This window comes from Ciconia boyciana, chromosome 11 (assembly GCF_034638445.1).
Source record: "Ciconia boyciana chromosome 11, ASM3463844v1, whole genome shotgun sequence".
In the NCBI taxonomy this organism is placed as follows: Eukaryota; Metazoa; Chordata; class Aves; order Ciconiiformes; family Ciconiidae; genus Ciconia; species Ciconia boyciana.
The window spans coordinates 1133604-1150769 of NC_132944.1; positions in this window are offsets into that span (position 1 = coordinate 1133604).

The window sequence follows — 17166 nt, forward strand, 5'->3', positions numbered from 1 at the left end:
CTCTCTGGGCAACCTGGGCCAGTGCCTCACCACCCTCAGCGTAAAGAATATCTGTTCTGATAGAATAGAATATCTATTCTGATATATCTATTCTGATAGAAATATGATGAATATCTGATGAATATCTGAGGAATATATGATGAATATCTGATGAATATCTATTCTGATAGAAAGAATATCTATTCTATCTATCCTTATATCTATTCTGAATCTACCCTTGTTTAGTTTAAATCCATTGCCCCTTGTCCTATCGCAACAGGCCCTACTAAAATCTCTGTCCCCATCTTTCTTGTAGGCCCCCTTTAAGGATCGAAAGGCTGCAAGAAGGTCTCCCTGGAGCCTTCTCTTCTCCAGGCTGAACAACCCCAACTCTCTCAGCCTTTCTTCATAGGAGAGGTGCTCCATCCCTCTGATCATTTTTGTGGCTCTCCTCTGGACCCGCTCCCACAGGTCCATGTCTTTCCTGTGCTGAGGACTCCAGTGCTGGCCGCAGTACTCCAGGTGGGGTCTCACCAGAGCAGAGCAGAGCAGAGCAGAGGGGCAGGATCACCTCCCTCGACCTGCTGGCCACGCTGCTTTGGATGCAGCCCAGGGTACGGTTGGCTTTCTGGGCTGCAAGTGCACATTGTTGGCTCATGTCCAGCTTTTCAGCCACTAGTACCCTCAAGTCCTTTTGCACAGGGCTGCTCTCAATCCCTTCATCCCCCAGCCTGTATTGATACCAGGGGTTGCCCCAACCCAGGTGTACGACCCTGCACTTGGCCTTGTTGAACCTCATGAGGTTCACATGGGCCCACTTCTTGAGCTTGTCCAGGTTCCTCTGGATGGCATCCCATCCCTCAGGTGCGTCAACCGCACCACTCAGCTTGGTGCCATCTGCAAATTTGCTGAGGGTGCACTCGATCCCACTGTCTATGTCATTGATGAAGATATTAAACAGTACTGGTCCCAATACGGACCCCTGAGGGACCCCACTCATCACTGATCTCCATCCAGATATTGAGCTGTTGACCACTACCCTCTGGATGCGACCATCCAGCCAACTCCTTATCCACCAAACAGTCCACCCATCACTGTATCTCTCCAATTTAGAAAGAAGGATTTTGTGGGGGACCGTGTCAAAGGCCTTACATAAGTCCAGATAGATGACATCTGTAGCTCTTCCCTTGTCCAATGATGTACTCGCTCCGTCATAGAAGGCCACTAGGTTGGTCAGGCAAGACTTGCCCTTGGTGAAGCCATGCTGGCTGTCTTGAATCACCTCCCTGTCCTCCATGTGCCTTAGCATAGCTTCTAGGAGGATCTGTTCCATGATATTCCCAGGCAGAGGTGAGGCTGACAGGTCGGTAGTTCCTAGGGTCCTCCTTTCTACCCTTTTAAAAAATTAATTAGTGACCTCCACATCTAAAAAATGTGATTGATTAATTACAATTCCAACTGCAGAGGCTCTGTATCTTAAGGATCTATTACTGATTAGGCCACAAGGAGCATAATAGGTTACAACATCTCCAAACAAGGCCATGTAACGTTGTGATGCTTTCAAAATTACAAAGTCAGATGATATCACAGCATCTTACTAAGTCATAGGGTCCATGTTAAACAAGCAAGTCATTGGTTGTTTAGTCACTGGTCCCATTGTATAAGCTGGTAAAGCCAAACACAGGCAGCATTTTTAAGAAGCCAAATCCCTGAATGTCACCTGTCAGCTATAATAGACTAATCTCACCAGCATGTTTTATTGGATGACAGACAAACCACTGCATACAGTTGAATGGTTCCCAGTGCACAAACATCCCCTATGTATAACCCCATGCAAGAGGGATCATAGGGACTGAGGAAGGATTCTCCTGAAAGCTGGTGTAATCTTGATGCTTTGTACACGTGGTTGATAGTGGCACAGCATTGAGGGAAGGGGGAAGAAAAGACAACAGATAATCAGGGCTCATACCTGGTTTCTTCAAATAATTAGAAGGCTTGCTGTGATTTACCATGGTATAGGCAAATCCAGGCAACAGGAGCCCTGAGCTGGCTTGGCAGATGGTATACAAGTGCTGTGCTTTGCATGTATCGAGTGCACCCTCAGCAAGTTTGCAGATGACACCAAGCTGAGTGGTGCAGATGACACGCCAGAAGGACGGGACGTCATCCAGAGGGATCTGGACAAGCTGGAGAAGTGGGCCTGTGTGAACCTCAATGAGGTTCAACAAGGCCAAGTGCAGGGTCGTACACCTGGGTTGGGGCAATCCTCGGTTTCAATACAGGCTGGGGGATGATGTGATCGAGAGCAGCCCTGCGGAAAAGGACTTGGGGGTACTGGTGGACGAAAAGCTGGACATGAGCCGGCAATGTGCGCTTGCAGCCCAGAAGGCCAACTGTATCCTGGGCTGCATCCAAAGCAGCATGGCCAGCAGTTCGAGGGAGGTGATCCTGCCCCTCTGCTCTGCTCTGCTCTGGTGAGACCTCACCTGGAGTACTGCCTCCAGCTCCGGAGCCCTCAGCACAAGAAGGACATACAGCTGTTGGAGTGGGTCCAGAGGAGGGCCATGAAAATGATCCGAGGGCTGGAGCACCTCTCCTACAAGGACAGGCTGAGAGAGTTGGGGTTGTTCAGCCTGGAGAAGAGAAAGCTCCAGGGAGACCTTCTTGCAGCCTTTCGATCCTTAAAGGGGGCTTACAAGAAAGATGGGGACAGAGATTTTAGTAGGGCCTGTTGTGACAGGACAAGGAGCAAAGGTTTTTAACTAAGGGAGAGCAGATTTAGACCGGATTTTAGAAAGAAATTTTTTACAATGAGGGTGGTGAGGCACTGGCCCAGGTTGCCCAGAGAGATAGTGGAGGCCCCATCCCTGGAAACATTCAAGGCCAGGTTGGACTGGCCTTGGTCTGAGCAACATGATCTAGTTGAAGATGTCCCTGCTCTTGTTAAGGGGGTTGGACTAGATGACCTGTAAAGGTCCCTTCCAACCCAAAGCTGATATGATTCTATGATTCTATGATTCTATGATTCTGTGTCATGAGGCAGATGACATACAGTCTGGCAACTCCTCTGCTCCTTTGCAGTTGCTATTAACTCTAACAGCTCTTGACAGCAGGCCATGACCAATATGGTCAAAAAATAAAGGTCTAACTTTAATGGGACAAAAGTTAGGTACATGATCTGAGCATATGCATGGTGAAATACAGACAACAGCAGAAAATATTTAGGGGCCACAATACTTTGTTGTTCTACTACAGTGCACTAGGTACCCACAAAATTAGGAACTGTCTCAAGGAAGCCTTGGCAAATCACAATTTGATTCATGTGTACATAGAAAGTAAGAGCCTATCAAAGCTATTCCCTGTGACAGTTTCTTATCAAAGGTTTCTGTTTCTTGCTGAAGAATTCCTCAGAGAGGGGAAATTGCCTGAGAAAAGAAAGCTTTATGAGGTCTCCCTTTTCAGTACCTCCAATCTACACAGCCTTCCAATCAAGCCTTGACTAATATGGCACATCCCACTTTCTACTTAAGGATATAAAAAGATAAGAGGCTTGTTTTTATTTTTCATCAGTGACTCATTCTTATCTTGCATCTATTTAGAAATATGGAAAGAGAAATAAACTGCTCAGATGTCTTTTTGGGGTTTTCAAACCCAGAAATAAATGATATTGAATCATCATTCACACTTGGTCTTCCTCTGGTTCACTTTTGATGAAATGGGTCTGATGAATTGCATCTCAAATACCCTGAGAGCTTTTACGCCCTTTCCCTTTTTTTCTTTTGATTTGATTTGTTAATTTCTCTGGAAATAACCCAAATCCTAGAGCACTGCACTGCAACTCCTTTAGTGCACTGTGTGTTTGTTAACTGGGGGTTGTGCCACTCTCTCCCACCCTAGGGCTTGGCCTGCTGGAGGGGAGGCTCCAACTCCACAACATCCCAGCAAATCCACTTCAGGGAACAAGGTACAGTCAGCCAAGAGCAAAAAATGGACTCCAAAAATCCTCCCATGGATAAAACAAAACAGCAGGCATTTTACCACTTCAAGAATGTCCCATTCGTGGGTGAAATTAGCCCTGCCAGCTCTGTTTTCACTGCACTTTTCCTAAAAAGCCTCCTGTCTTGTTGCAGAATCAATGCAAACACTTGGGCAAGGAGGGGCAGGGGCAAACAGTTACTGGGTTTCTCTACACCACGTTGGCCATTTCTCCTCTCTGCAGGGCTGTCGATGCATTTGAAAAAAACCCTATCAAACCTTTACATTAACATTCACCACCTTGACACTGGTGATACACCCCAGCATAACAGTGCACCCCAGGCACTATTATGAGTTATGAGCTTTGTGAAGATGGAGATACTGCAAAGAGGAAACAGGGCCTTGGCTTCAGAGTGCTCCAGCAAGGCTGCTTGAAACTTTGGGGTACTTTGTAATGAACCTCTGCACTGAGTCTTCATCTCACCGCTGTTAAATCAGCAGCCCTTACTAGCACTGTAATTAGTTTCTTAGTATCTGTTTAAATTATACCTCCATTTGAGCCCTTTAGTGCAGGCTTTCAGACAAGTTTCAGTGCTTACCTGCCTGGAACAAACAAAAATAGCCTGACCGAGAGGTGTAAATGATCATAAAAGTAATCTTGTCTCGAAGTACCTTTCTGGCTTCACACAGGGAGCCCTACAGTTCTGTTCCTACTGCATGGGTACATACACACTGAAAGATACCACTGTGTTTGTTCACAAGCAGCTAAAAGGCTGATAAACTATACCTATGTCTGGCTCCCGTGTTGTTACCTGACCCCCTTCCAGTGCCTGCAGTTCACTAAGGCAGACGTGGAGCCCAACATGCTGTGGAAATGTTTCTCATCTGTGCTTGCTTCTAGATGATGGGGGTGGCAGTGCTTATCCAGCTTCTCAACTGGATGCTGGTTTTGAGCCCTGGTAAGTTCTTGATGTCTGTTTCCTTGAAGGAATAAACATTGACAATGTGGCAAGAGTTTATCCATGTGCAATTTTACTTAAGGTCCTCCTAAGGGCTTCCAAGTGTTTTTGTGCCCTGGGGAGATTGCCCAGATAAGTTATAATCTTTCTGTACCTGGAGAGCTGCCAGGTCTCAGAAAAAAGGTCACCCACGTCCCTCTTCAACTGTGGGAACCTAGATGTGTACGTGTCCCATGTCATTGCATGGCTCCTCTTCCATTGCCTGCAGTTCACCAAGGCAGAAGTGGATCCCAACATGCAATGAATCTAGACCGCCAATATATGGGAAACTGGGGTCAGGGCTTGATCCAGTGGAAGTCCCTGGGGCCGCTGCTCCCACTGCTGATGCTCCCAGACCTGCACTGATGGTTGCAGTTAGTTATTGCTAATTTACAACATTCCTCATTGACACAGGAGCCCAAATATCAGTGGTAGATAAGGACACTTACAAAGGACAGCCTCCACTTCACAAGCAATTTGTTTCTCTTATAGGTGGTCATGGCAAATCACTACGCACCCACTGGTCAGGGCGAAATTAATTCTGTCTAATGGATGGACAGTCCGGCCTTACTTCTAGGTCCCTGTAATAGGTTAGGTATGGATGCGTTGAAGGGTCAGTCATGGGTGGACTCGTGGGGACAATGGGAAATGGGGGCACCGTGCACTCTACCCACAGTTTACCTTGCATCAGTGCATCCCTGACTGTGACCTGTTGCAAACAGGTCATTAGCATGAGGTCCAGGTCCTGCCCGTTTACCCTACAATACAAGTCACCTTCCGATGCCATCCGGGCTGTTCCTGAACTGATAAAAGAGCTGGAAGAACGGGGAAGTGTGCTCAAGTCTCCTTCCCGCTACAATTCTCCTGCATGGCCGGTAGAGAAACCTCATGGCAAGTGGTGACTAGCCGTAGATTACAGAGCCCTGAACACTGCCACTGAACTGCTCACTGCCACTGTTGCCAGTATAACCAATACAGTCCATTTTCTAAATGAGCAAGCCTTTACGTGGAGCGCAACAGTAGAAGTGAAGGTTACGTCTTTTAGGATCCCAATATCAGGAACAGAGAGGGAGAGATTTGCTTTCATCTGGCAGAGACTCCCATTTACACTGACTCGCTTACCATAAGGTTTTAAACACAGCTTTACCATCCCTCATGCTCCATTGGCTATAGAGCTAGAAATATTAAAATTACCACACGGCATGAAACCCAGCATCGCTGCAGCGAGGCTCTGATCGATCCCTTCCTGCTGTCCAGGCTACAGTATGTCCAAATGTGTATCTAAAACCTCTGGTTGCAATTCTCATGGCAGAGTGTAATATACCCACCATGTGCTCTCTCAAGGTTTCCTTTTGCATGTCAAATAATTTAAGATAATATTTTTCTGTTTTATTGATTCACTTTGCTCTTTGAGGACCCTGCTGGAAAGTATTCCATTCAATTTCAAGTGAAGAAGGAATTGAAAAGTAAAGGCTTCATCTTTCCCATTAAAAAAAAGGTGACTTATTAGCCCTGGGGTCCCCCAAGGTGCCAAACAGGAAGCCTGGAAGCTGCCTACAGGAGGGGATCTTGCTCTCGTCTCGAGACTGACACAGAATCATAGATTCATTTAGGTTGGAAAAGACCCTTAAGATCACCGAGTCCAACCGTTAACCTAGCACTGCCAAGTCCACCACTAAACCATGTCCCTAAGCACCATGTCTACATGTCTTTTAAATACCTCCAGGGATGGTGACTGAACCACTTCCCTGGGCAGCCTGTTCCAACACTTGACAACCCTTTCAGTGAAGAAATTTTTCCTAATATCCAATCTAAACCTCTCCTGGCTCAATATGAGGCCGTTTCCTCTTGTCGTATCGCTTGTTACTTGGGAGGAGAGACTGACACCCACCTCACTACAGCCTCCTTTCAGGTAGTTGTAGGGAGCGATAAGGTCTCCCCTCAGCCTCCTCTTCTCCAGGCTGAACAACCCCAGTTCCCTCAGCCACTCCTCACAGGACCTGTGCTCTAGACCCTTCACCGGCTTCATTGCTCTTCTTTGGATGTGCTCCAGCACCTCAATATCTTTCTTGTAGTGAGGGGCCCAAAACTGCGCACAGCATTCAACTTGCAGCCTCACCACTGCTGAGTACAGGGTGACGATCACTTCCCTAGTCCTGCTGGCCACACTATTCCTGATACAAGCCAGGATGCTATTGGCCTTCTTGGCCACCTGGGCACCCCACTGGCTCATATGCAGCCAGCTGTTGACCAACACCCCGAGGTTCTTTTCCACTGGGCAGCTTTCCAGCCACTCTTCCCCAAGTTTGTAGCGTTGCATGGGGTTGTGTGACCCAAGTGCAGGGCCCAAAACTGAGTCCTGTTGAACCTCATACAACTGGCCTTGGCTCATTGATCCAGCCTGTCCAGGTCCCTCTGTAGAGCCTGCCTACCCTCAAGCAGGTCAACACTTCCACCCAACTTGGCGTCCTCTGCACATTTACTGAGGGTGCACTTGATCCCCTCATCCAGATCATTGATAAAGATATTAAACAGAACTGGCCCCAGGACTGAGCCCTGGGGAACACCACTTGTGACTGGCCGCCAACTGGATTCACCACATTCACCGCATTCACCACAAGTAGGAACCCCATTCACCACAAGCCTTTGGGCCCGGCCATCCAGCCAGTTTTTTAACCAGCAAAGAGTATGCCCATCCAAGCCATGAGCAGCCAGCTTCTCCATGAGAATGATGTGGGAAACAGTGTCAAAGGCTTTACTAAAGTCCAGGTAAACACCATCCACAGCCTTTCCCTCATCCACTAAGCGGGTCGTCTTGTCATAGAAGGAGATCAGGTTGGTCAAGCAGGATCTGCCTTTCATAAACCCATGCTGACTGGGCCTGATCACCTGGTTGTCCCATACATGCTGCGTGATGGCACTCAAGATGATCTGCTCCATAACCTTCCCCAGCACCGAGGTCAGGCTGACAGGCCTGTAGTTCCCCAGATCCTCCTTCTGGCCCGTCCTGTAGATGGGCGTCACATTTGCCAAGCTCCAGTCAACTGGGACCTCCCCGGTTAGCCAGAACTGCTGGTAAAGGATGGAAAGTGGCTTGGTGAGCTCTTCCACCAGCTCCCTCAGCACCCTTGGATGAATCCCATCTGGCCCCATAGACTTGTGTGTGTCTAAGTGGTGCAGCAGGTCGCTAACCATTTCCCCTTGGATGATGGGGGCTCCATTCTGCTCCCTGTCCCTGTCTGCCAGCTCAGGGGGCTGGGTGCCCAGAGAACAACTGGTCTTACTGTTAAAGACTGAGGCAAAGGCAGCATTAAGTACCTCAGCCTTCTCCTCAGCCTTGGTCACTATGTTTCCCCCGCATCCAATAAAGGACGGAGATTCTCCTTAGCCCTGCTTTTGTTGTTAATGTAGTTGTAGAAACATTTTTTACTGTCTTTTACCACAGTAGCCAAATTAAGTTCTAGTTGGGCTTTGGCCCTTCTAATTTTCCCCCTGCATAACCTCACGACATCCTTGTAGTCCTCCTGAGTTGCCTGCCCCTTCTTTCAAAGTTTCCATAAACTCTCTTTTTTTTTCCTGAGTTCCAGCCAAAGCTCTCTGTTCAGCCAGTCTGGTCTGCTTCCCCGCCAGCTCATCTTTTGGCACATAGGGATGGCCTGCTCCTGCACCTTTAAAACTTCCTTCTTGAAGAATGGCCATCCTTCCTGGTCTCCTTTGCCCTTCAGGACTACTTCATAAGGGACTCTGTCAACCAGTCTCCTAAACAGGCCAAAGTCTGCCCTCGGAAGTCCAAAGGAGCAGTTCTGCTGACCCCGCTCCTTACTTCTCTGAGAATCGAAAACTCTATCATTTCATGATTGCTATGCCCAAGACGGCCTCCAACCATCACATCACCAAGTCCTTCTCTGTTCACAGACAACAAGTCCAGCGGGTGCCTTCCCTAGCTGGCTCACTCACCAGCTGTGTCAGGAAGTTATCATCTTCCACACACTCCAGGAATCTCCTAGACTGTTTCCTCTCCGCTGTATTGTATTTCCAGCAGACATTCGGTAAGTTGAAGTCCCCCATGAGAACAAGGGCTGGTGATCGTGAGATTTCTCCCAGCTGCTTATAGAATGTTTAATCTGCCTCTTCATCCTGGTTGGGTGGTCTATAACAGACTCTCACCATGATATCTGCCTTGTTGGCCTTCCCCCTGATTCTTACCCATAAACACTGAACCCTTTCATCACCGTGGTCAAGCTCTAGACAGTCAAAACACTTCCTAAACATACAGGGCTACCCCACTGCCTCTCCTTCCTTGCCTGTCCCTTCTGAAGAGTTTATAGCCATCCATTGCAGCACGCCAGTTGTGTGAGTTGTCCCACCATGTTTCTGCGATTGCAACTATATCATAGTTTTCCAGCTGCACAATGGCTTCCAGCTCCTCCTGTTTGTTGCCTGTGCTGTGTGCATTGGTGTAGATGCACTTCAGTTGGGCTATTGATCCTGACACCTTTTTGGGGGGAGAAGCCCTAATTCCTATGTGACTGTTCTCAAGTGCTTCTGTGGTTTCTAACACATCAACAACCATTATGTCTTTGCTGCCATGTGGATCTCCATCCCCTACCTCCACTGAGATGGCTAAGGTGCTGCACGCATTAGTACAGGGACATTTCAAATGTGCTCCAGTGTACTCAGCACATCGTGGAGCAGGCTGAAGGACCTCGATAGCACACTGTCCCTCAAACATTGGCGTGCTGCCCCCAAGCTTATCTCTAGCAAGCCTGGTTTTATCTCTTCCCCCCTTCAAATCTAGTTTAAAACTCTTTCAATGAGACCTGCTAACTCCTGCACAAAGATCCTTTTCCTCCTTTGAGAAAGGTGTACCCCATCTGTCACCCACAGGCCTGGTGTCATGTAGACTGATCTGTGATCAAAAACCCCAAAATTGGCCACGGTTGCTCCTGGCCCTGCCCAGGTCTCCTCATCTGCTCTTGCGTGAGCTGTGGGCTTCTGGTGGGTTTCTCTGCTCCCCTGAGGTTTCCCTGGTCCAGGAAACCCCCCCGTGCACTGCGCTGGAGCGCTCTGCTGTGGATCGTGCCAGCACTGGAACTGTTCACCAGAGCTGATTGCTCAGTTGTCAACGCAAGCAGCTTCAATCACCCTTCAGCCTCATGTGCTGTTGGCAACACCACTCAAGGAGGTCAGTAATTCTCCAGACAGTGATACAACCTGGCCTACACCTTCAATTTATTTAGCCTGCTCACACAGAAGAATCATGCAGAAGCCAAGCAAATGTGCCAGGCCTCTCTCTCCCACCCCCGGCCAGTCCCTTGTTTTTTCATTAACTGCAAGAAAAGTGGTTCTTGGGTTGCTGACTGTTTGCCAAGTCATGCATGAACCATGAGCACCCTGGTGTGAAGAGGATGTCCTGCAGTGTGTGTTCACCAGCAAGATGGAGGAAGGCAATGTCTGGCTCCTTCCCCGCAGGCACAGCTGGCTGGGGGCTGGGTCGCCCCTTACCCAGCCCATGGCAAGGAGGCCCCAGCTCTTCTGCCCTCCCTGCCTGGGGCAGCAGTGCTGGACTCCCTGGCTGCACTCCAGCAGCTCTCCATGAGCAGCACCATGCTGGGGCACCCCGAGAGCCTTCCCCATGCAGCCCTGGCCTGGCTGTGAGGTCACAGCGAGGCCGTGAGGTCACAGAGCCCCAAGGTGCTGTGCTAGCCATAAGCACCACCACTCTACCCCAGCCCTGACAGCAGCAGTGGCAGTGGAAGCAGCGTCAGCAGCTAAAGCAGCATGGTGCTAGTGCAGGGGGCCATGTCCCCCGCCCGATCCCTCCTCCTCCTCCTGGTGTCCCTGCATGCCAGGGCTGCCTGGGCTGCTCTGTGGCAAGTGAGGGGAGCAGGCAAGCAGGCAGCGCTGCTGCAGCCTTTCACAGGCCAGCGGGCTCTTCTGCCTGAGAAGCATGGATGATGGGTTTTTTCCTCCAGTGCTTCAGCGAGGTCTTCCTCTGTGTGCGTTAGAAGTCTCCTGGAAATAAAGCCCCAAGGGGCTGTACGTTGGTCCATCCACTCCTTGAGGGGTGTTGCACATGGCCTGGAAAGAGTGGAGAGCTGCAAGGAGCCAGCCAAGAGGTCACTGGGCCCCTCTGCAGCTTTGGAAATCTCCACCTACCTCTGGCTTCCATTTCATTACCTGACACCCTTCCAGTGCCTGCAGTTCACTAAGGCGGAAGTGGATCCCAACATGCTATGGAAATGTTTCTCACCTGTGCTTGCTTCTAGATGATGGTGGTGGCAATGGGTATCCAGCTTCTCGGCTGGATGTTGGTTTGGAGCCCTGGGAGCATCCTGGAGGTGAGTTCTTGATGTCTGTTTCCTTGAAGGAATAAACATTGACAATGTGGCAAGAGCTTTTATCCATGTGCAGTTTTACTTAAGGTCCCATCAAGGTTGTTGGCTTCCCCAATTCTTGGCCTGATCCTGTCCTGGAGCCTCAGGGCGATCCCACAGATATGTCAGTGGGAGGAATGAACATTTACCTTTCAATTTTATTTCCGTGTGAAATGTAACTTAGTCCTTCTGTAGCTGATGCGCAGAGATGCAGAAGAGCAGAGAGGGAGTGGGTCGGGCTCATTGATGTGCCTGTTGCGTTAAGAGTTACTGTCGTGTACAAATAGGAGTCTGAGGAGAGGCTGGGGGGGGGGAAATCCTCCCGTTGAGTCACGAGGTTCAGACAGGACCCCCTTGCTTTCCAAACTCCTTCTCAGAGAGGAGTCTAGGTGCGGCTAGGTCCAGTCTTAGTCTCAGACTTGGTCAACGGTTTATTTTCTAAGGACTGTGTGTGTAGCCACTTATTAGTTCAGGGTTTTTGTTAAGGCGACAGCATCAGGTTTTACACCCCCCAGTCTGGTCGTGTTGAAGGAACTATCACGGCCAGAGCAGTGAAGAGTGCAGTTTATTAGAGCAACAGACACACAGATTCTTTGGATTACCGGTGATAAATTCACTGTCTGCAAAGCACATGCAAATACCAAGAATATGAGTATGAATAACACGGTCGGACACAAACAAGTATATAACACAGCCGGACACAACGCATATATCAAGAATATAAGTAACACGGCCGGACACAAACACGTTAAAAGATAAGAAAGCGACTCTATATATAGAGAGAGATTTCTAAGTTTTCCGCGGAGGCACTTGATATAACCAAGTGTTCAACTCTTACCTAAAGGCGTCCCGATGGGGGGGAAGAGAGGCTCAGCCCATCGACTGATCCTAAATGTCAGTGGTACACGATGCTGTCTTCCCTAACATTCTCTTTCTCTTAAACCATTTTATACTATCTTTCACCTTTCGGGTGGAGCGTGAGTGACTCTAGTCATACATACCTTTGTTTAGGATTGGTGGTAAAGTTTTCTCACTTCGCTTTTAAAGGTATAAGCTAGAAAAATTCAGTGCGCAAGCTCAGTGAGGGGTGGTCGCACCTTGGAGGCGGGTAGCTTTTGGGATGGAGGTGTGTTTTGGTATTATAATGATGTTATAATGAGCAAAGTTCACCAAAAGGACAGCATTTTGTCAAAAACATGGCAGGCTGTTGGCCCAGGGTAGTAAATATGCAGCTTATCAGTTCCATGACACCTTTAAGTTCCCTTTTTATTGCAGAGCCTGGCCACGGCATCTCCACACCGCTCCACCCTCCGAGCAGCGCCTCTTAGAGTCAGCACACCAAGTTCCCCTGGCGTTACCAACATCTAAGGTTGCAGGCCTAGGGAACTCCCATGGAATGGATTCCTTGCATGTCAGCAGCATTCCACCTGGGGAGCTTCTTCAATGCTGTGCCTTACCTAACAGTGTGAATATAAGTTCTAATTTTTAAGTCACCTCAGCCATTATCCCACAGTGCCCCAGGGTGTTTTTCCTTGTGAAGCTGTCTTTGCCAGGCACTCTGACCCTGTGCTGCTCCTGGTGCTGGCTGCCAAGCCAGTGGGCTTGTTGGGGTTGAGTTTAGAGCTGGTGTGAGCTCCAGGGAGTCCTTTCTCTGGGCAGCTCCATGCATGGTTCGTTTCATCCCAGCATGGTGCCACTGCAGGCACGTGGTAACTGCACCATGCTCCTGAGTGGAAGAGACAAGTGCTGTGGAGTAATCCCATCTTTGAATTGCACTCACTGCCACTCCGATCGGAAGAAGTATCTTGAACTGTGTCATGGGAGCTGTTCTGTCCTGCGCTTGTTTACAGCTGTGTCTGTTGGCGAAGGAGATCCAGCTTTCCGGCTGGGTTCCAGGACCGAGCCTCTGGGAGATTGCATGGATATGTCAGGACTTCTTCCTCCCTTTGAGAGCTGCCAGCTCAAAGCCCAAAGGTCAGTCAGCCAGGTGTCTCTGCAAGTGTGAGGACAGAGACCTGCACGTGTGCGCCCTCTCCTTGCGTGATCCCCTATAGCTTCTGCGATTCAGTTCTGGCAATGTAGATCACAATATATGTACAATATATGCTTCTCCTGAGTGGTTTGTTACAGATGTGCCTGTAGGGAAGGCTTTTCCAGGTCCTTGGGTGGATCCTGCACTAGAGCCCAGCTGGCATCCCAGGGGTGAGTAGTCAGTCTTAACTGACCTCACAGTCTGTGCACTGTGTTTCTGTATTTTATTCATGTGAAATTGAACTGAATACTTTCTGTTAAGGTCCTCAAAGAGCAAAGTACCACACTAAAAGAGGAAAAAAGTCCCCAGAGGCATCTGAAATCCCAAGGAAAATTCTGAAGGAACTGGAGAGAGGACACTGACGGCATTAGCTGTGAGACTTGGCAGTCAGAGGTTTTAGATTCATGTCTGGACAGGCTGTAAGCCTGCATAGCGGGAAGGGATTGATCAGAGCCTCACAGCAGTGATGCCAGGTTTCACGCCCCGCAGGTGCTGGCGAGCCACAGAGATGGTGCAGAGCCTCTGCTGCCAGTTGTGGTTCAAGCCGAGTGCCAGGGGCAGCTGCGGCCCCCGTTTTACTGGTACGGCTCAGAGGTGGCTTGTGCAGACGTCCGTAGGCAGATTTGGGGGCCTGGCGTGTGCTGAACTTGTGTTCAGCTCACGCGCAGCACTGCTTGCCCCTGGGCCAGTTCCAGGCAGGAGCGAGGTCCCAGGCAACACCTGCTGCCCTTTCCTAGTGCTGGAAGTTGGGTGGAGGTGCTGACTCAGCAGGCTTTTTGGGTTGTGCTTGATTTCCCGTCTGCCAACCAATAGCTGGGATGGGACAAATATGACCATTGCTGGTGCTTACAAGGAAGGGTGTGAGGGCCTTGCAGAGGAGCCCTTCTCAGAAGGGCTGTTTTCCTGGCTGGCCTGGCTGCAGCTTCTTACTGTCCTCTTTGAAGGAAGGCATTTAGCATCACCTTTCAGTTTGCCAAAAATGCACTACGTGCAATGCAAACCAGAAGATCGCATGCAATTTCCTAGTATCCCAGCAGGTCAGGCATGGCTGTTGTTTGGACTAGTGACTAGGCGCAGCCCCAAAAGCCCAGGCCTTGTTCCCAAGAGACGGACTGAGAGGCTGTGCAGAAGGAGGCATTTCTGGAAGGAAGCAGGAGCTCACTGCCAGTCTCTACTGAAGAAATGGAGGTGATACAAGCAACTGTCATGCCAGGTAATCGCTGTCCTGTGGTCATGCGGTGTTACCCATCAGGATCGCTGTGTGTCTCTTCTCCCAGTGTCTGCTCTTGCATGTCATGTCAGCAGTGAACCCTGAAAGGGTTAGTGAAGACTGAGCGTTGTCAAAGGAGCCAGGAACGGCTCTCTGAGGATGGCTGTCAGCTCTGGGCTGTGGAGGTTATTGCCAGCAGTGTGCCAGAGAGGTGCTTGTAAACCTCTGTGGATGTGGTGAGTTATTGCTCACCTCCCATCGCACCCAGCTGCCAGGAATTTTGGAAGTTTGTCCTCTTGGGAACGAGGCATCTGAACCATGTTCCGCAGATGATGGGAAATGTGACTCTCGCACGAATGTACCTCCCGCTGTAGCGGCATCCCAGAGCTTGCCGTGAGTCCCTAGAGGCCCAAGGCACAAGAGCAGCACAGAGCGGGATCCCTCCCGTGAGCTGAGCTCCAGAGCGATGCCCTGACTCCCAGATTGGGCAGGGGCTTAGAGGGAACCTCCCTGTCCTCCTGCATCCTCTGTGCCTGAGCCGTGCTGAGGCTTTACCTGTCATCTCTGCTTTTTGGCAGTGCTGTCAAGGCCTGGAGAAGATCCCCATGGCAGCATGTACAAATTTTTTTGAACAAATCCAGGTACTGAGCAGACTTGCTGTGGTCCCTATGTGGGAGACATGTCCTGAAACCTGGGAGCTCCTGCAAGTGGTGCCTGTGCCGGAGAAAAGGCAGAAGGAGAGAGCAAGACTCCGTTCCCTTGGGGTGTGGGTGCTGGTATGGGGGATGGAGTCAGGCCCTCTCAGGAGTCCTCCTGAGTGTCCCTCGAAGGAGTGACTGGTCAAGCAGCTGCGCTCCCCCTGTGCTCTCCTTCTGGCCTTCTGAGTTTCATTCAGTGGCACAACAGCACTCGGGGGCCTGGGAAAGTGCAGGTTAGCGGGTGCAAAGGAAATCTTGGCATGTGAAGGATCACCAAGAAGGGGGAGCAAAACTGTGACCCTGGGAAAACTGATTATGGACATCCCAGCATGTAAAGAAAGCTGAGAGGCAAAGGAGAGGCTCCCGAGCACATTGATGTGCACTGGCTTAGGGAGTTCCCTTTGCTTCTGCTGCAAGCCAGGAAGCATTGCACAGCAGCTAACAAAGGGAAGAAGAGAATTCCTGGCCATATCAAACGTGCTGTGAGGTTACCCGTGGTGCACAGGACTGAGTAATGCCCCGAATTGCTCCTCCAGGTGTGGCTGGCGAGAGAAGCCCATGTGTTTCGCATCCCCAAGATGTACAAAAGCACTGTATGATAGGCACAGTGGCAGTCCTGGTTTCCCTGCTGCTTGGGACAGTGTTGTGCTGTGTAGTGATCTGGCAGAGGAGGAGGAAAGAGTGAGTCGCTGCTTCCCCCCCGGCCCCGCTTTCTTAGATGGCTGCTCGGAGCCACAAAACATTTCTAGTCTGGAGAGTCCCTGTGTCCTATCTGCAGCCGGGGGCCTCAGCAGCCTCCTCTCTCCATAGGCACCTCTCTGCGGCTTCGGTAGGCCTGAACAACAGCAGCGGCTGCCCCTTGCGTCTGGACAGCCGGACCAGTCACCCTGGCACACCGGAGAGCTGGACCTGACATCAGCAGCTGCTGCTTGGGCCTGGAAAAGCAGCGCGCCCTGCCTCTCCCCGGCCCCCACCGCCCCCCTGGCCCGGCCCCAGCTGCCCGGTAGCTGCAGGCCCGGCCCAGCACGCTCCAGCCCCAAGTGAACGCTCCCCCTGTCCCCTGCACCCGCTGCCCCGGCTCTCCTGCAAGAGGTACGAGCTGGGGAATGCAGTGACAGAAACCCCACTGACAGCTTTGGGGATCAGCTCTTTCTCTCCAAATAAAGTCAGAGTGTGACACAAAGCCATGATACAAGTGTCTGGGTGGTACCAACAGCAAAGCCTGCAAGGCACCAGCACTGGCTGAGCTCCACACCCAGGGGCAGCCGCGGATGCCCACGGTGTCGGCAGGCAGGAGCCAGGCACGGGGCTCCTCCAACCAGTGGCAGGGCCCTGAGGGGCTGCAGGAGCCCATGCCCATGGCTAGTGACACCAACCTGACCCATGCACCGTGCAGGAGGCAGTGACAGGAGCCTGACCTGGCCAGTCGCACGGACTGGTGAGGGTCCATGGGGTGAGGGAACGTTTACTGCAGCGGGATCATATGGCCATGGACCTCCTCAAATGGGATACTGTCCTAGTTTTGGCTGGGATAGAGTTAATTTTCTTTCTAGTAGCTGGTATAATGCTGTGTTTTGAATTTTGTATGAGAACAATGTTGATAACACACTGATGTTTTAGTTATTGCTAAGTAATGCTGACACTAGTCAAGGGCTTTTCAGCTTCCCATGCTCTGCCAGGTGCAGAAGAAGCTGGGAGGGGGCACAGCCGGGACAGCTGACCCAAACCGGCCAAAGGGCTATTCCATACCCTATGATGTCATGCTCAGTATAGAAACTGGGGGGAGTTGGTCTGGGGGGCAGCGATCACTGCTCAGGTATGGCCTGGGCATCGGTCAGCGGGTGGTGAGCAATTGCATTGTGCATCACTCGTTGTTTTATTATTATTATTATTATTA